Source organism: Buteo buteo, chromosome 2 (genome assembly GCF_964188355.1).
Source record: "Buteo buteo chromosome 2, bButBut1.hap1.1, whole genome shotgun sequence".
In the NCBI taxonomy this organism is placed as follows: Eukaryota; Metazoa; Chordata; class Aves; order Accipitriformes; family Accipitridae; genus Buteo; species Buteo buteo.
The window spans coordinates 4450077-4470676 of record NC_134172.1 but is presented as its reverse complement, the minus strand read 5'-3'; positions in this window follow the sequence as shown (position 1 = coordinate 4470676).

Here is a 20600-nt window from a genome sequence, read left to right as displayed (position 1 = left end):
GCTACATATTGTCGTAATCACAAATTCCTTAGCTAGCTCATTTAGCCAGTGAAGTGGTCTTTGCTGTCCAGGGGACCTTAAAAACATTTAGTATCTGATTTTTTTTTTTTTTTTCATTAACTTTCTCCATTTCCAGCTCTTTATGAATTTTTTTTTCCCTTCAGTTACAAGTTGTATTTGCATCTCTGACCCAAGAATCTTCCACTTGCAGCTCTCCCTTCTGATCTCAAAAGTTTACATTCTGCCCTAGCCAGAGATTGAGCTAGTTTCTTTCCAGATTTGGAAATGCTTCATAGCTGCTTAGCACACTGCAGACACAATAATGAATTAATTGTATTTTCCTCTTTACTTCTTGAAGAATAGTATAAATATATGAAGTGCTTGTTTACAGGCAAACATTTGCTGCAGTCAAGCTTTATGGTGTTTGCTTTTCCAGCTCCCCCACCCCGTAGTATCTGCTATTATGAATACCGAATGAGAGGGCAAAACTCCATAGGAGTCTCAGGAAGATCCGTAAGGATACAGAGGACTCTGACCTTGGCCAGGTTAGAGGAACCTGTCCAGGGCTTTGACTTAACTTTGGCATCCTCCTTAAAGGACTTTTCTAGGTCCAGGTACCTGGTAAGTTCACAGCACGATGTGAAGTTACCTTATCCAATATATTTTTTTGTCTTCTTGAAGAAGAGCGCTTATTTTTCTGGAATAAAAATGCTAGTAACTGCAGGACTTAAATGTTGATAACGAAAGCTACTCTAGATGAAGCGCTCTAGCCAGTGTCATAGGGCACACAGAAGAAAGACTGAGCAATATTCTATTTTTAGCAAATGATGTTGTCCGGTCAGCTTCTGTAGAGAAAAACAAGCCTGAAGCAAGCTTTTCTGAAGCTGAGACCAATTAATAAGGGATATAGAGCTAGCATTAAATTCACTGGAATGATAGGCACATTTCCTTGCCCATTGGCACATTAAATGACTTTCCTTGCACTCTTAATTTGGCCCCTAAGTGAGAGCCTTGCTTGGCCTGCTAGTCTTAGTGGCTTACCTCTAAAACAGCTCCTCTGAATTTTATTTATTTTGTTTCTTTATATTTCTGGGTTTTTTTATTTTATTTATCTGAATTTTATTCTACACTTCTGTTTCCTCTGCTGAGATGGTGAACTGCTTAGGAAAGGGCCACAAGTCTCTGTTCAGCATTTTTTTGTTTGTTTGCTTCTGATTTGCTGTTCCTTAGCATTCACTTTAATTAGTGAATTTGAGCTAGCTTGCAATATGCATGGCTTCTTGTGCAGCCTTTAGAAATAGTTTAAGGTTTTCACAGATATGTGGACCACAGGTTCAAAACCATTGTTGCCTGTGCTTATAGCTTGATGGACTGTTTAATGGCACTGGAAAGCAAATGTTGACATAAAATCCACTATCAGTGAATATGATGATAGAATCGAGTGCCTACTATTCTGTGATAATGTCCCAGCAGACTGTTTTCACCCTTGTCCAAACACAAAAAAGATGCAAGCAAATTCTGAGCAAGATGAACAGCAGAGTTCTTCATCTGTGGTGTGTTGCATGGAAGGAGGGGGAAAGAAGATGAAGAGTGTCCAGTGGAGTGACATACAATGTGCTTAAAAAACAATTATAACATGTGCTTACTCCTTCTTTGCCCTTCTCCAGAGGTTTCCACTTGAGGAAGTCAAAGCAGGTATTCCCTGTGTTTCATTAATGGGAAAATTTACAGGATTTTAACATTAGAATAATCAGACATATTTTTTTAATTTTTTTTTTTAGAAACATTAATCTGTCTTGGGTGATCCACAAGAGTGCAAATATAGATAGTGACAACATCAGTCTTTATCTGCTGATCTGCACAGAATCACATTTCAAATCTGACACTTGCACATTTAAAAATAAAAGATAATTTTACAAAACCTAAAGGATTTAAGCGTCTAAGTACTCTGGAATCAATGGGAGCCAAATATTAGGTGTGTATGTAAGTCTGAGATCTACCTAATGATGACCTCGCTACATGTTATGTGCATGATTAGGCCCATAAATGCTTCTGAAAATCTGGTTTTCAGTGACCAGCTTCAAAACCACATTGCCAATGAACAGAAAAGATGGCAAACAGGTTAAGAAGTCATAGTGGCCACATCTTACAGCTGTGGTGTTCTATAGAGAGATCAGTAGAATGTTTGTAGGCAGAGGGTTTATTTTAGGTAGCAGTATAATAAGGAAAAATAAGAAGCTCCTCTGGACTACAATATGCTTTGCTCTAATAAAAAATATTAGCTTTATCAACAAACTTTTCTTGCATTAGAATTCATTATTTCTGCCTCTTTGCCTTAATTATGAAAGATTATTCTTCTCTTCTTTTCTCATTATCCAATGTCAAACTGTGTTATGCCATCAAAGAAAGACTGGAAGAGAACATCTTCTGTATGGTTACAGATGTGAAAGCATTTTATGCACCAGCTTAGGAACTGGGACACAGAGGTCCATTTTTTTTCCCCACACTGATGGGCTCTGACCCAGAAGAGTTACTTCAGTCTCCATGTGCTCAGGAATTCCACGTGGGCCCCCTCCTCTCCCACTGAATCCAAGTAGGAAGGAGTATAAGGGTTATGCAGCAAGAACACTAGCTCTGAATTTGATCCAAGTTCCCAAGTCTCATTGATTTCATTAATTGTAGAAATATTTATTAAACTTCTTTCTTGTATTGGTGAAGGCACAAAAATGGGATTTAAAGCAAGCATGGTAAGGCTGTCAGAAAACAGGGCCTGAAAGGTAAGAGAAAAAAAGAAACCTTATTTGTGTGAAAGAATCTGTGGTATGAGCAATTAACATGCCTTTTGATTTGTTTGCCTCTAAGCAGCTGTCAAAATCTGTAAGACAGTTATATTCCTTCCCGCTGGTGATTTATATCTAGCCAGCCATCCCTAATTAGTACTTCCCGGAAAACACCAGTAGCCTTGTGCATATAGAGAGTTTTCCCGTCTCTGTCAGAAGCAGCACAGCAAAAAACTGAACATCTCTGTAAAGGAGCCACTTCAGCCCCTGACTCATGCAAATTAAAGACAACAGGACTGATTGTGCTCCTAGACATAACTGTGGAGATCAAAGGACCTTTCAGAAACTTGTGATGCCTGCCTTGAATAAATCCAGTACTGCCGGTCCGGCCACGTTCACAGGGAGTACATCACGCTATCTTATGCAAGGAAAGGTTTGGATGGAGATGTATCAGCTTTTTATCAGACCTGCTCTGAGTTGAAATCAAGTAGGTCGGTCAATGAGACATTTTGAAACGAGAAAGTGGTTGATGATACTGAGGGGCAGAGGGATGTCACCCAAGGGAGACTTCGAGAGGAGACAGAGACAGCCAAATAATTGTCATCCCCATAAAAACATTACTCTGCGCTTTCTTCTAGGAACGGTAAGAAAGGCCACTTCCATAGAGGGTTCAGTCCTGACAGGAATCAGGTGGGGTATAAATCGGTTGCGGTCATGTGGAGGATACCCATGATTAATATCAGGGATGTGATCCGTGAGGACTAATAATGTGCTTTAGCCCTCTGGCAAACTGAAGACCCAAGGGACAGCTCTGAAATGGGGCCTGAGCAGCATCTGGGTGCCTAGGTTTAAAACCGCCACCCTGAAAACACCCACATATCTGCCACTTCACCTATTTTTTAATGCTGAAATGCCTCGGGCACCCACACTTAGGGGCTGTCTGTCTCTGAGCATCTCAGTCTTGACAGTGCTAAGGAGAACAGTGCCTGTCTTCTACCTCCTTTTGCCTCCTGACAGGCTTCATCTGATAATCACTTGCTGGAAATACGTATCGGATCCTTCCGCGATTATCCACCATGTGAAATGGTGTCTCAGTTTCATCTTCTTCTAAAACAGGGCTATAACCGCACAAATGTCCTTTTTTTTCCCCCCAGTATGAAAGAATGTATGTGCGTTTGGTTCCCTACCGTGCCTTGGAGAATCTCCTCTCCCATCGCTGTGGAAAATGCTGTAGCCATGAGGATATCAGCTGAAGAAGCTGGTGTTGTTTTGCCATGCAAATCCCTTTCATATTTTTCACTAGTACTAAAGACATTAGCGTATTGCTGTGTGGCTCTGCTATTTTGTGTAAACCCAGAGTGAAGCTTTCAAAGTACCTTAATATAAGCCAAAAGTTTCAGCCCTGAAATACCTTGGGCTACAGCCCTGTAACTTGTGGTTCTTCTGCTTTTTACTATAAGGGACACCCCTGTTTTTGCCATAAGGCTAAACCCTGAATAAGAAATTTATTTCTTCTTTTAATAACCTTTTCGACTCCCTATGTCTTCCAAGGTACTCTCCATGTTTACCTAAAATAATTTTCTCCCTAAACAATGGAGCTAATAAAACAATGGGGCTAATTATCATGATTCTGTCTCTTAACCCTAACTGTCTACAGCTGCAATAATACCTACTTCTCCTCACTGTAATCCTGCATCCATACCTCCCTGACCCGACTTGCTAAACAGTAGGAAAGCACAACCTGTATGATGGTTAATTCCAGGTTACATATGTGTTGATTGGATCGCTAGCCCTTGAAAATTGGTTGATTAGATCAAGTGAAATAAATAACAGGTGACCTCACAGGGAGGTTCTTTTTGTTTTTCTTGTGCTGTATGGGGTGAGTTTGATTTTATCCTTATCTCTAAGGCTCTGATAAGGTATGATTTATGAGTGTTCACTAAGTGGATTTAATGATGCTTGAGAAGTACAGTGTATACTTACAGGCTTCTGAGTGTGGTTTGTAATAATTGTTGGTCCAAAAGTTGTACTCCGACCTTCATATTTTCTGTGTAAATGAATCTGTACATTACGCTTTTGGGTGTTTGTTGAGGTCTGTAGAAGCTGATATGGTCTAAAAGAGTTTTTGACAAAAGTGTGGCTGGCTTCCACTACTACTTCAGTAAGGAATTCTGGGGTTGCAAGTGTAGTTGATAAATCAAGTCTCTTAGATACAGATGGTACAATTATTAGCATTACTACAGTACAGTTGTGGTTTTTTCTTCTGGAAGTTGACAGACATATTTACATATTGTTGGATCTTTTTGTCACTCTGAGTGAGAATACTGACCGTCCCAGGTGAGGCTGCTGTCGGTGAAGATGAATTGAATGAACTTGACAGTACAAAAGGCTCAGAAATCCAAGTGTGGTTCTTGCAGGACTTAGTCTATTGCTCTTGCTATGTCATTCCCTGCTCCCTCCACTGCAGCTAACAGCCTCAAGAGTTTCTTACTTTACTACACCCCCACAGGTGTCAAACGCTTTTTCTTTTGAAGCAACTAGCCTGCATAGTAAAATTGCACACAGATTGCACAGTTGCACTCTTCTCAGTGTCTGTGAGGCTCGAAATGTGTTACTTCTGTTTCGTATCCACTATACTTCACAAAAAGTAAGGAAAGGTAAGTTGTCAGACCTTCAGGCCTGGCTTTTTAAACAAGGTTTAGTTGTTTGTTCCTTTCATGAACTTTTTAATGTTGCAAAGCAGAAGTTGCATGTCCTTTTTCTAGTCTGTTTTGTCTTTCATTTTAATATTGCTACCGATACTGGCATTTATCCAAGTAATCTAAACTCAGTTTGATCTTGCTAGATTGATTTTTTCTATTTACTGAGAGTAACACTAGGAAAATATTTGTGTAGCTTAAATGGATCTATAGAAACATGCTGTAATATCCATACCATCTTTATATAGTTTATCAACATTGTCAGTTCTTCTTACCTAATTCTGATAGTTATGTGACCCCATTATTGAGAAATCTGACCATTTCAGTCTTTTTTTTATCTTGACAGCTCCTTTAAGAGACAGGGACATAAGATAGTCTCTCTCTTACAGTTGGCTGAAACCCATAAGATAAAGCCCAGATTTATTAATTTCTTTTAAGTAATGTTCAATCTACTGTGCTTCTCTGACTCGGCTATTCACCTACTTAGGGACCACAGTCCAATTAAAAAGCAGATTCTTAAAGGTAAGTAGATTTGTAAAAGATGCAATAGTGAAATATTTGCATGGACTTCATTGGAAATAAGGCTCTAAATCCTGTCTAAAAAAAAAAAAGTACAGTGCATTTGGGAAGTGGGATTTAAGCATTGTGATTACTCAGGTTTTGCAATACTGTGTGAGGAAGCATTGTATATTCTCTTAAGAACCTGGTCCAAACTGGCTTGCACAGAATAATGTTGGTAATTCCATTAAAAGTAACCAAATCTGAACTGTCTGACTAACTGCTGTCCCAGTCTACTGGCAAGCACTTATTAAATTGCCTTGGTTGATGAATTTTAGACACTGCATCAACATGGTACAACTGTCCCACTTCAAAAGCAGGGAACATAGAGAAACAGGTCAAGCTCTTCTGTTTCCTAGTTCATGTCATCAGGAGGAGTTCTCCTGCTCCCAACTACTCACTTCTTTAGAAAGTTGCAGGGGCTGGAGAAACTTTCGCTCCTGTCCTTTTGCCTCCAGGTCTGGGTTCTCATGCAAAGAAGTGATGCAGTTTGGGAACACAGACTATTCCCAGTCATTTTTTTGCTCTTCAAATTGTGGGTTTTCTAACACCCTCCACGCAGAAGACAAGAGTCATTCTCTTCCATGAGAGTCCTGTTGGCAAGTTGGTACCACAGGCTTTTGAAGATCGTTACCCTCCTTTGCAATTGGTGGGGCCATGGGGACAGAAATACAAGAGTATTCCTTAAAAAAAAAAAAAAAAAAAAAAAAAAATTAAATTGAATGTCTGTTGAACTTAATGTTGTGTGAGGAGCAAGAAAAAGGTAGATTTTGCCCCAAGAGTTTGTCTCATGTAGTCATTTAGAATCCAAGTTTCTAATGTAAGCTTGTTGTTGGGAGTCCCTCCAGTTTTGATGGAGAACTCCAGAGGGTGATTGACCCCAAGTAAGAAGACTCAAAAAAAGGTAGGTGAATATCTCCCTACCTTGATTCTAGACAACTGGTTTAGCCTTTATCTTTTAGGTGACATCCTAAATCCTGCCCTAAGAAATAAAGCGAGACAAATATTGTACAGAGGTATCCACAGTAATTAAAACAATCCATACCGGTAATGATGTAGATGTTTTTTATCTTGCAACTTCTTCTGAAACTTCAATTTTTATTCCAAAAAGATTAAGCAAAATGATCAGAACACCTGAAATACAGTGACTGGACTCCCTCTCCCAAATGAACAAACTATTTAAATAAGAAGAGGGAACTGCCTTGACTTGTTCCCTGAAGATGTGTAATTTTGTGGAAAGCAGCAATGAAGAGAGTGAGAAACATGGCTCGGAAGGAAGCCTTCATTATGATTTCTATTTTGAGATGTGGGCATCAAACCTTCCTCTCTATGCTGTGTACACCCATGTGCAACCATGGGTGCTCAGTCCCTGGATAAAACAAGAACAGGGTTTACAACTATGTCTGTCTCACTGAAACAGTAGCTATTAACTATTTAAAGCTGTTTACTCTTGACCTGACCATGGTCAGTACGTTTGGTTTTTTTAATCTAATCTCTTTCCTCAACTAGTGCCTTTAGGCTGCAAAATTCTCTAAGAAACACTTCTTACTGCATGTTTGCACGACTTGCACAGAGGAGTTCAAGTTTAGATGCCTCCTGCAAATTGTCATCATTGTGGGCTTAATAGTGGAGGCCTGCTTGGATCTTTTATTCCTGATAAGAAACTTTGTTTTCTACATGTTACTTTTTTCACTCTGTTACAAAAAGTACTTAAACCCAACCTTATAATTTTGAGAGATTTGAGACTATGCAGCTGCTGGAGTTGACAGTGTCTGACAAATACTTTTCCTTCAGGGTTATGTCAATTATGTTGTTACAGAACATGCTGAGCCCGGATCTATCGTGCCTCTCTCTTTTTTTTTTTTTTTTTTTTTGACATGTCGCTGGGAGTTGTCATTTGCAATGATGGATGAAATGGCTACGTTCAGGGAGCACTTTCTAAATAAAGTTGTTCTTCCTGGAGAAAGATCAGTGTTTAATTGCAGGTTGGAGCCATTGTAGGGTTTTGGGTTTTGTTTTTTGTTTTTTTTTCATTAAGCAATCTGGTAATTGGATAAATGTGCCTCTTAACATCTATGGCTGTTCCTGTAGCTGCACTAAATAAAGATTCAGAAAGCTGCAATGCCCTTTTTCAACCCTGAAACTATTTACAAGCTCTTTTGGGTTTTGCTTTATTTTTCTCCCCTTCCCCCTCCCCTGGCTTTTCTGATTTCCAATCTGAATTTCTGTAACAGATAACATTCTGAGATAAAAGCACAAAGCTTGAGGCAATGCCTTACGATTGAATTGAACTTCCTTTTGTTTTTTATTGGGTGTAGGATCGGAAACCTCCAATAGTTTCTAAATTGGATGTCACAGTTTCTGCCTAGCAAACTATCCAGGGCTAAAGAGCCCAAACACTGGCAGGTTTGATTACTCATGCAGTTGAATTGTTGTTATGGTTTCTGGCATGGTTTTGGCCATGCGTTCGAAGCAATTCCTAGATTTGTTTATGTAAATTAGCACAAGCCATTGGTTATTTTCAAGAAGCAGTTTGAATGAGGCCATGTGCCCTGAGGGGAATGAAAGGATTTAGCTGAATAGCTGTGAGCTATGTTGTGCCAGCATGTTGAAGAAGAACAGCCATTGCCCCATTTCAGATAAGTACAGATGGAGCCTCATAGTCTAAATTACAGCAACTCAACACAGTCTCAACAGATCTCAAGGAAAGATAAGAAATTTTAGGACTGAGGTATTTAAGGGGCAGGATTTCTTTCTCCTGCCTTTAGACAATCACAGGTATCTCAACCAAGGCTCATCATGTTGACTTCATAGTCAATGGAGAGAAATGGGCACTTTTAAGCCCTGCTTTGCTTGACCTATTTTAGACTTTTACACTAGGATAAGAGAAACCACATGTGCAAAGCTTTATGGCTCAGACATGAGAGTTCAAAGGGACTCACTAGAGATGCTGTAGTGGTGTGTTTAACTCCCTACTGGGGACCTGTAGTTGGCTGGATGACACAAATTGCACCCAAAAAGTTTGTTTCTCAACACTATTTGGGAAGCAAGTGGATGACTGTCCTTCAGGCTGCCTTCTGCTTAGAATTAGAGCCATAGATGTTTAGGAAGGTGTTTCTTTTAAAGATAACAGGTTAGCTGCTTCATTCATAAAATCCCTTAGTTTAGATTTGAAAAAAGTAAGGACACCCACTTTTGTTAAAAGGAGTCTCTGAGACTGTGCAGTCGGTTTAGAGACAGGCTTAAATATTTTATTATTTCTGGATCTCTGATATCATTGGTATAAAACATACACAACACTGTATCCCAGACCACCAGAGTGAAGGCAACTCATCAACAAATCCTGTGAAAGGAAAAGAAAAGGTCTTGCAAAATGTACAGTCATTGGATTCAACCTTATGCTGCTGTTATTAGTCAACTCCACATGTAACAGCTCATAGGTAATTGCATTATTCCTGTGCCTTTTCAGATGTTCACCACCTGTTTAAAATTTCCTTATGTTGCTCGCTTTGAAATTCCTGCTAAGTGCCAAAACATTGAATCTAAAATCCGATGTTGTATCAACCAATTTCTGGGCATCTTTTTTCTAACCACAAGGTATGAGAGTTCTGCAACTTCTCATGACACTTCCCATTGTACTATTTGTTGTGTCTATCTGATCTTTTCTGTTTGCTTTTTCACTTACTTTATGACTATGTGATGGCATTTAACCCTCCTTGAAACATAAAAGGTGTAAAAGAACAGCTCTGATTTTTGGTTTGGTTACATTAAACTGGTTCCTGATCTAAACAAATGTCATAGTCATTTTGGATGTAGAACTTTTCCCTCCTTGGCCCAAGAAAAAAAAAAAAAGAAAATGTAGTGCTCCTGCTTACAATTAATATTTGGAATGGTACAGCATGACAAATCTGTGAGAAAACCCTGAATCTCACATTCATCTCAAATTCAGTCAATTAGACAAAAAGCCAGATGCTTCTAAAAAGCAAAACTTGTGGGCCTTGTTTCTGTGGAGAGAAAAACTTCTGCCCTTAAAGTAATATTCCAGGACTCTTAAGGAGTTTCACATCAATTTTTCTCAGCTTATAGGAGTTCATGTCCTGTGATGTTTGACATATTACCAACATTGTAAGCCTGAGTCACTGTTGTCGTCCTATTTTTTATAGCACCTTCTTCATTAGGAAAGCCTTTTAACACAAAGACCACTTTGGTTCCTCTACGCTACCTTAACAAGGATACCAGTTTCAGAATAAATGCACCCAATAGTTTCATAAAGATGTCTATCCCATTGCACATCCTGCTGTAGGTCAGGATAAACGAATGGGAAGGTTTAATTAAGGCAGAAGACCATGTGTCTTTAATCATATATGCGTATACACTTCTGATCTCTGGGGACACCCATAAAGGCAAAATATTCAGGCTGGATTATTCACTAAAACTTGTAAGTAGTAATGCATATAGTCTCTCCTGTTGCTCTTGTATAGGCATCTGTTGGAGTCCTGAAACACAAGCTGTTATTGCAAAGAAGGAATAAGAAGAAAAGTGATTCTTCTTGTAGCAGATCTTTCTATAAAGGTGAAACCAAGCAAGATCTAAGCAGGAGGCATGGTGTCCAACACAGCTGGTTTACAACTTTTCTTTGTAACCAGTCAGCAAGGACTGAACGTAGCATCTTACTTAGCTGGGCTGAAATGGTTTGCATTTCAACACTGTCTCAAAGTTGGGACAGCTGAGAGTGATCGCTGGCTGTTGGGAATGATTGCTGCTCCATCTGCCCTGATATGTGTCTTGGCAATAGCAGTCACCTCTTTTTGCCTTCCCAGAAGCAAAGCTGGTAATGGGGTCCTGAGCTTTTTATTGACACTGTCTACGCTTAAGCAACAATCTGCTTTGCCTTCTGGGCTTTCATGGTTTGCTGCTATGCCCAAGTTAGTGAGACTTCATGATCAAGAGAGCATATTAAACTGGCTTTTGGGCTACTATGTTGTAGCTTTCCAGCTTCCAGCATAGAGGTGGTTCATGTCTGACCAGCTCAGAAATGTAAGTAGAGGAGCTCACATCCCTCTGCTCCTGCCTGTGAAGGCCTGTCCAAAGTCTTGCCTGGGGATATTACGCTACTTAGAAAGTGCAAGTGTAACTTAAAACAACAAAGCTTAATCAAGATATCTGACACAGCTGACAGCCTGATTAATGTAAGGATAGAACTTGAAAATTGAGGTAGTAAAAAATGATTTGTTTCCACAGTCATTTTTATTAGAGAGTAGGTAAACAGATATGGGTTGTCCAATAATTGCTACCCATCTGCATTCATAGCAAACTGGACCCTGCAGAGAAATTTGTCAGATAAATTGGTATAACTAAAAATCTTCTTTGTAGATTACAAATCCAAGATTCAAATAACATAGTCACTATTATGAGATGGCAAACTGCATATGACTTGAACGGGCCAAATAGGCCATTTCAAGAAAAACTGTATGATTACTTCCACCACAGGGCATCCAGGTGTCCTCAAATGGACTATAAGGTTGCAAATCTGTATTGGGAACTGGCTTGTGGTAACCCCCTGTTTGCTTCCTAGGATCCACGTCAGTGCAAGGCGTGAGTGAGGAAAGCTCTGCTTTTCTCCAAGCTTACATTAAGTGGAGTCAGAATTAAGATTCTCACTTCTCCTTGAGATTTGTTGTCCTCCACAAATCCCAGCAAATGTTCATGAACTGCTTAATTCCTGCTGGCAACCTTATTCTTGTTCAACTTCTAGGCATTTTGGGACGTGGTTGTTGGAGACTGTAATGTGCTATAAGAATGCCTATCATGTATAGATCTAATGAGGAAAGTTCTTTGATAAAGTAAATTATGAGATTCAAATGTTGTGGGTAAGATTCATCTTATTTAGCTTTAGACACCTGCAGTTGGTAGCTCAGCTGTTCCTCCTGAGACACGCTCAGTCAGCAGAAAGAAATGAGCATTTCCAGAGTGATTCATTATGCCTTTTTAGACGTGTATGGTAAAGTGAATTGTGCCATAGACTTCACTGATGGTGTTGATTAGATGTCCCATGAAGAGAGCCCAGGGTCAAAAATTAACTTGATATTTACATAGGCATTTGTGTTTAGTTAAATGCTTTTACCTTTTAATTCTTCATATCTATTAAAAAGTAGAACATACATGTGGGAAAGGAAGATGCTACTGTTTCAGCGTTCATGGGCATGTTGGTTAAATTACCTCTGAAGTCAGGGAATGCAATTTTAGCTTGTTTCACTCAGAATTTGACTTTAGTTTTGCCTCACAGTTGAATGTTATGATTACTAGGCTGTAGGCTATCCTTGGGGGGTGAGCTTTTGAAGAGAAAAATCCAGCCTGTATCTCAAAAACTGTCTTTACAAAAACATTTTTTGGCATAGAAATAGTTCCATATAAGTCTGCCTTTACCAAAAACGAGGTATGTGAAGGGCATGGGGTTGACCCTAGTTGTCTTGCTCAATAGTAAAGTCCCCAATACAGATATTCTGAGTATTTACCTGTGCATTAGCACTGGTGTGTATATGGGAACAGCAGGCAAAAAAATCCTGTAGTTGATCCATTTAAGATTTTTATTTTACTTCAGTCTTGGAAGTGACTCAGACTATGAGCTATTAGAGAGCTTGATGTTTATTGTTTTATAGCACAGAAAAAAATGAATGTTTGTGAAGGGTAAATAGGCTCATCTGAACCTCTCAGTTCCTACTATCATGCAGCAACATCTTATTCTACTTCACCTATGGAAAATTCCAATGAAGTCTAAATGACCGATAGAAACCCCCAGTTATAACTGTTGATATTTGTTTAGCTGATATTTGCTCTGTAGAAAACTTAGACCCAGACCTTTAGAAGTACAAATCGGCGTATCTCCATTTCATTCTTATTTCTCTTTGCAAATTGACGTGATGACTGAATCTGGTCTAGTGTTAATCGATTCTTTCCTACATCAGTTACTGCTTAAACCAATGTTTTCTTAGCATCACTAAGGCAACCAGGCTTCATTTATATCTGGAATGTTTGCTTAACAGAAGTTTTTTGTATGTTTTTTCATACCGATATTTTACATATTTGAAGAAATAAAACCAGCCCCATGTGGTAACTTCTCCATCACGTATTTCATCTACCTAACCTGCCTCAGAAAAATTTGTCACAGGGGAAGAGATGCATCTGTGTGTCCTTGGAATGCCAAATTAATTCCTACAAATGTGATGGACGGTGATACAAAAATCTGTCTATTCCTTAAGCACCATTTGAAAATGTTGCACTCCTAGATCTCAGGTAATGACTGCATAGTTAACTAACTGAACCCCCAAATTTATCCCTATAAGTAATTTAATCAGTAGCAAGTAGACTTTTGGGATGATCCAAACAAGCCTGATTACTAATAATTCAGTATTTTAGTACAGAAGGACAAAGGGCCAGAGGAGAGAAGACATTTGTTTCTCCTTATCAAGCTTACAGACTAATGTTACTGATCAGAGTAGGATGTGACAATCCATCCATTTCCAGTTTCTGCTCCTAAGTGAGTGCTAGATATTAGAAACTTAAGAATGACATGTTTCTGAGTACCTGGGACTAGAAAGTTTTCCCAGAACTTACAATGACGGTCATCTTAAAGAAAATATTCATGGCTCCATCTGATACAGTTTTTGCCTCATTGCTGATATCATGAATAAAACAGAGGTTTCTGGAAACTTGGTCAAAAAATTCAACGCAACTGCTTGAAAAGTATATCTGTACTCTAACTGTATGTAATGAGCCATGATCTATCTTGTCAGCATGTTTACCAGTCTTATAGGATGTGTCATAATGAATAAGCCCAGGGACTGTCACTTTTCGTACACTGCATATATATATATACTGGAGCAAAAAAGGCTAGAGGTGTGCATTTACCTGCTTATGCCCATCCTTACAGGCAGCTGACTATAACCATTGCCACCGCACTGCCCAGAGCAAAAAGAAAATAGGGTGTCATGAGGCAGCCCAAGGAGTCCACAGCTCTGCCTAAGCCAACGTGGCCAAATGGCTGTAAGCTCTAGTTAACTCTGTCTCCCAGAAGTCCTCCGTCTGAGGCAATAATACACCCCATAGCTGGAATCCCAACCAGTGGTCACTTTTCTTTGTAACTGAAGGTTTGCTCCATAGCTGTTCAACTCACCTGCTCATTGGAGGGAAAGTGGTTTAAAAACACATTAGCGAGGATGGCAGGACTCTCGGTTCCTTCGGCCGTGTTCTTGTAGTGTGTCAGATGAACCATTTCCATTCTGCTGTACAATCAACCTGGCGAGAAAAAAGTCCATTAGGGATAAGCTACCTCCTGATTTCTCCCAGCTGCCCCATGATAGAAACAAACTTGGAAATTGCTTTGCATTAAAGCCAGATTGCTAGAGTCAGTGCTGTCAGGGAAAAGACAGCATCATTTTCTAAACAATGAAACACCCTCACTTACAAGATGTAGGAATGAAGCTGTGTAGCCAATTTAATCCTTGCAGAGCTCTTACTTTATCAGCCTACACACTATTATCCCTTTCACCGCTGGCTAGAGCCTGCATTATAGACTTGTCACTCCAGCAAGGACCTGGAGGGATTATATTAACTCTTGGGCTGCTGCCAGGCTTCCCGCTGCAGAAATCTCACTGACCTAGCAAAATACAACCAGATTGGGTTTTCAGCTTCCTTTTGCACTTATAAAGGCAAGTTCTGTTGTCACTAAAGACATCGTCCCTGTCCTGTGGTCCCATATGCGACCTTTCTGTTAGGAAAGCAGGAGCAGGGATTGGATTCCACTTTAAAATATAGTTTCCAGCTCTCACACTCTGAACTCGGAAAATTGTTTTCTACTTCTTGCAACAACCTGAACTCAACGGTTTAGGATTTTATAACTTGCTGAGTTGTAAGAACTTAAGTTGTACAGATCTGTTGGTGTTAGTGGTTTCCATAAGCTTTTCACACTCCTCCAGCTGTTCCTGCTGGCCATGCCTCACATTGCTCCTTGCTCCCATTTACCGCTTTTTCACGCCGTTTCCTTTTTCTGCTCAACACCTCTTAGCTGGACCTCTCTCTGTGGTTGTGATAGCTACACTAAATTCAGAAACTTTGCTAACCATTAATATTTCAGGTAATAGAAGAAGAATTAAACCATCTCTCAGGTCACAAGAAACTCTTAAACCACTATTTCCTGTCCTTCTACTTATCTTGAAAAAGCTTCTCGCAAATACGTCTGTTTTCATTCTATATTTTATAAACTTTGAATGTAAAGTAACCTTTACTCCTCTATGCCTTACAAGGCACGAATAACTTGTCATCTCATGCACGTGTAGATGGTGAAAACTGCTCTGAACTTCTAAATGTTATTGTAATTGTGTAATGATTGGCTCATTTTAACAGAAACACTTTGCAAAACACGTGCAGACAAACAAGTTTTAGTCCTGGCTATTGTTTTTCCCCCCCTTGTCTTTCATTCATCGCACCAGATAACAGAATCCCACTCTTCATAAGCTCCCCACTTGTAGCTCTTAGGGTTTGCTTTGCCTTTAGGCATCGGGCTGGCAGGTGGTTATCTGCTCTAAATAATATCCACGTACTACTGCTGTTGAGTCAGCCTCCAACACAAGAAGGCCACAGGAAAATCTGGCTTCTCCTTTTTATGCCTGATCTGTAAAACTGCCTTGGCTGTAATACTTGGCCCCCCCAAATGGTGAAAGCCTTGGAGAATAGGGGATGGAGGAAGAAACATGGTTGGGAGATCCTTAGGAAACACCAAGGGCTGTGTGTAGGAAGAAGGGGAGTAAGATTTATCAGTATTGGTGAAGATGGGGAAGGGGTTATGTGAGCAATGTCCCCAGTGCAATGCTATTTTAAAATAGCTTGTCTGAACTTTTATTGTGGAGCAAGAATTATTACAGATAGACTATTACTTTAATAAAGGTTGGGTTTAGTAGTCTGATTAAAGGTTTAAAAAAATTAAACTTTTAGCACTTGATCCCACAAATTCAGCTTGATTCTGTAGAGATACTATAGATTGTCTAGAGTGTGTAATTCAATATTATGCAGAGCACAGGTTAAGGTTACTGGTTCAGATGAAGATTCCTGGTCTGATGACCCCAGCCAGACAAGTGTTTAATTCTGCATGCAACTGACCCAAATTCTTTTTATTTGTACAGTTAGCAAAAAAACTGCAGGCCTTTTTTACATCTCCAGGTGGACACAATATAGCCCTTTTCCTGGGGTACTATTTTATTCTGTATTTGGTCGTATTTCCAAATTGGGATTGCAGTTCCTTACAGGTGCAAGTCAATACAGAGTCACTCCAGTAAACAAGACTCCAGATTTGTGTCAGTTAAGGATGTGACTACTTTCCTCCAAGCCTTTACATTTCTGTCCCCCCTCATCATGCCAATTTGAACCAGTGCAAATCTATAAGTGTTAATAGAATTGTGCCTGATTTATAATGTTGTGACACTAAAATCAAACTGAAAACCCATAAAACTTTTAATTAATCATTTTAACATGCAGTAATCAATTTAACCTACTTTCATGTGAATTATTTTACTTGGAGAAATAGATCATCATGAATTAATTCTGTATTTCTTCAAAATAAAAATGACTGCAAGCTATTTACTGTGTGCTTGTGGCACTGAAGGACCCTGCAATATTTCTGCATATTCCTTATCTGCTACAATTGCTTTTATTCAGATTTCTGTACTTTCCACAATCTCCAGTAATTTATTAAAAATGTCGCCAACCTGAGTAATTCAAACTACATGTTTCAGCTTCCTTGGCATTAATCTTTCAGCCTCACTCTCCCATTTTTGGCATCCACTCTAAGACAACAGAGATACCTGATTGACTGAAAATGTTTGAAGAGAATAATAAGCATTTGGGATCAAATAGAGGAAGACAAGAAATTGTGTTTGGACTTTGTCCTTCAGCCTTGATAGCCTCATTATCTTTTGTCAGACAAGCTCCATCCAAGTCGTAGAAATCGATAAGGAATGCTGGCAGACTGTCTCTTTAACGGGTCCCAAAAGGATGAGTATGTACCTTGAAGTTTTGCTGGTTCAGGATACACTACTATAAGGCAGTTGTGAAGCTTCAGCACCTCGTCGGATGGTGGTTGCCATCATCTGGGCTTCCCAGGTATGTACGTATGGTGTGGCATTGCACTGAGAGTACATCTGACCTCCGCTGTCCCTCAGTTTCTGTAATGGCTTCTTAAGTCACAAGAATAAACCAGATTAATTCAGCAAATTGGTAAATATTACCATGCAAGTTGGTTCTTTTCCAGTGTTTAATTTCAGACAAACACACAAAATCACTTTTCCCCATCGAGACCCCAATATTTTTTCACCTTAGCTAGTGAAACAAAAACTTTCATGGTGAACAACTAAAAATATCCTAATAATGAAGTTGAAAAATGTGCATTAATAGATTGCAACAACCAGACATGCTCTCCAACCCCCAGTGAAGACATGAATCCCTATCTCTTCTTCACAGTTCCCATTACACTGGATGCTTTATTTTCCCTCTTTAAAGGATAGAAGCTTCCAAGTCACCTTGCTCTATGTGAATCATTGCTGTTAGAACAACTGATGCAATTTTGTTCTATTAATTCCACTTCACAATTCCCAGCTGTAATTTTTGTTACTGCTGTAATCCTTTCCACTGGTAGAAAATGCACTTTTTTTTTTTTTTTTTCCCCTTGCCCTGCTTGCATGGACAGTGGGGAAAATGCCAACAGTTGTTCTGGAGAGACTTCTCAGGCCATGGCATTTCATAAGCATCATTAATGAATGTCACCGTTCTAATGTTTATGTAAAAGTTAGTGGTCTACCATAGCAAAAGAGAAGCAGAAGGTACTAAGGCAGTTAACCAAAAGGAATTCCACTTATCACACTGGAGGAATCTAAACCTACCAGATACATGGGAAATTTTAGAATCAATCAAGGTATCTAGAACTCTGCTTCTAGGTGAACATCCTAGTGCTTACACCACCCCTACCTGAGTACCAGGGGGTTCCAAAGCTCCTTGTCCCTGTGCCTCGACTGCAGCTAGAGACTAATCCTCTTGTTATGCATTAAGGCGTATCTAAAACTTTCAAAATTGGACTGTCTACAAACTAATTTATGGCCATTTTATTTTAAAACGCACTCAGGCTAGCATATGTGTTTGGAGTTTAATGGTTAGAAATGATTAAGAATGGGACAGATAAAAACTGAAGTTTCTCATCGCTCTGAGACAGACAGATTTAGGCCATGCTTATGCTACTTTTAAGGTAGAGCCTTCCTTGCTTTTGGGGATGGTGTCTCAGTCGTGCTAACCTCAGCAGTGGCTAAGGAGCCTTTTGACGTGGCAGCATCACCTGCTGAGAGCTGCAGGTTTTTTTGCAAAGTAGGTGGTGTTTGGTTATGAGAAAAAAGGATAATTTCCAGAAATGCAGAGGAATGATAGGAGGCAGAGGAACCCCAATAATGTGATCAGAGAAATGAGCCTCAGCTGGTCCTGGGGTTGTCCTAGGAGAGCCTTGGACCCATGGGCTGGGAGGGAGACCCATCACCATGAGTTAATGGGAGAGGGCCCTGGATCGCCTTACGGACTGAAAGGGGGTTTACTGGTATGGGGCTCAGGAAGGGATGCAGGGGAAAAGCATCGTGGGATGGTAGAAAACTTATGATGAGATGGTGTGGGTAAGGACAAAAGGCAGGGAAAAGAAGGGATTGAGGTGGCTGGGTAAGGAACAATCACGGGAAAATAGATAAGGGGATAAAAAGGGGCCAGTCCCATGTCAGTATGCTTCTCTGGCCATGCTTTATGCCTGATTAATGCAGTCTGCCCTGTCTCTTCGTTAAACTCCATTTTCCTGGGTAAGGAGTCCCTATTCTGGGTGCGTATTTGTCCATGCAGCACCCAGGGTCACACCATGGGTTGGAGAACCTGTCTGTCTATGCTGTCAGCAGCCAGAGAGACCAGAATATGCGCATGTTGTGTGGATGTGTTTCTGTGTGTGAGCGGTACTGAACATCTAGACTAGCTGGTGAGGGAGATACATGGCTTGGGAGCCACGTGTTGGGATGGACAGAAGTCTGGGCCGATTATTGGAGAGATGCAAGTAGGCTGCTGGAGGGATGAGGGGGTCCAAGCCAACTACTGGAGGGACCATGGGGTTTGGGGGTCTGCTGAGCCCCCCTCCATGTGTGTGTTTGGGTGTGAAGAGACTGGGGGATCCAGGGCCAGATACTATGGTAGACTGAGTTGCTGGAGAGATCTATAGTGTGCATGTGCGTGCAAGGGGGTCCAGCAACTGGAGTGGGTCCGTAGGCTTTGAGGGTTCGTACACCCGAGTCCTGGCAGCTGGGTGGCCCAAGGATCCAGGGCTTGGTTTTGGATAGACTGAATGTCCAAGGCCAGTTACCAGAAGGATCCATAGTCTGTATAAGTATGTATTTCCCACTAACAGACCTTCCCCTTGATCAGTCAGAGAGGGGAAAAGGATGAGGCTATGGGTGCTGTTTGTACTCGTGTGAGTGCTGTGTTTTCTCTCCATGTTGATCTGTATGGAATCCACGTGGTTTAGACATACGTGTGCCTATTGGAAATACACGCCCAGCCTTGCTGCTGGCTGCACCTGGGGACATAGGTCTGCAGCAGTTTTAGCAGTTCCAGGGTAGGTAATAGAGTTGCAGCAATTGTATTTCTGGAGTGGTCCGCAGCAGTCTGTTATATATAGTAGTGGGGCGTAGCAGGCAGATGGAAGTTTTAAGCTGGACCAGAATACTAAATTTGAAGAATATGAATACTGAAAGAAGTAGAAATGTAAATGATTCCTTAATATATTCTTTTACCTTTCTTCTCTGCCACCTGGTACTTTTTTTCTTGGGGAAACACTCATAAAATTCATGTTCCGATAAATAGCAAAAGGTCATTTCATAATTATGATGATCATTTTCATTAAACCACTCCTATCTAAACAACCCTGGTGTGATTGCTCCAAAATGAATTACCTTTTCTAAATTAGTTCTGCCAAAAGCTAAGTAGACTCATATAAAACCAGAATGAAAATTAATATTAGAAGAGATTGTGTATGGTTTGAATACTGTTGTGATCAGCAGATTTGGGACAATGTGTCCCATTTGGATCTGCAATATAATTGTATATGCAAGTTGTACTAATAAAGGTAAACAACTGGCAGTCCAGGGAAGCGCTTCTTAATCATCTTCTCAAATCCGCCCCTTTATAACATGTAGTGCTGGTCTGCATTAATTTGCACTTTACCAAGGGAGGAGGAAAAAAAGCTGCACAAGTGGCAAACACCTAGATGAGAGTATTCTTGCACAATGTAGCAAAATTCAGGTGCTGCAGAAAGAAAGAGGCAATAAATCTATAAACCATATGGGAACTAGGGACCAGGAACCATGATAAGAGCCCTGTTATTATTATTACTTTTTTAGTAGGAAGAGATCACAGACATTTACAATTTGAGCTAGAGGAAACATTTACAGGCTTATACACAGTAAATGTGGCTTATTCCCTGTGTTTCAGAAGTAATTTT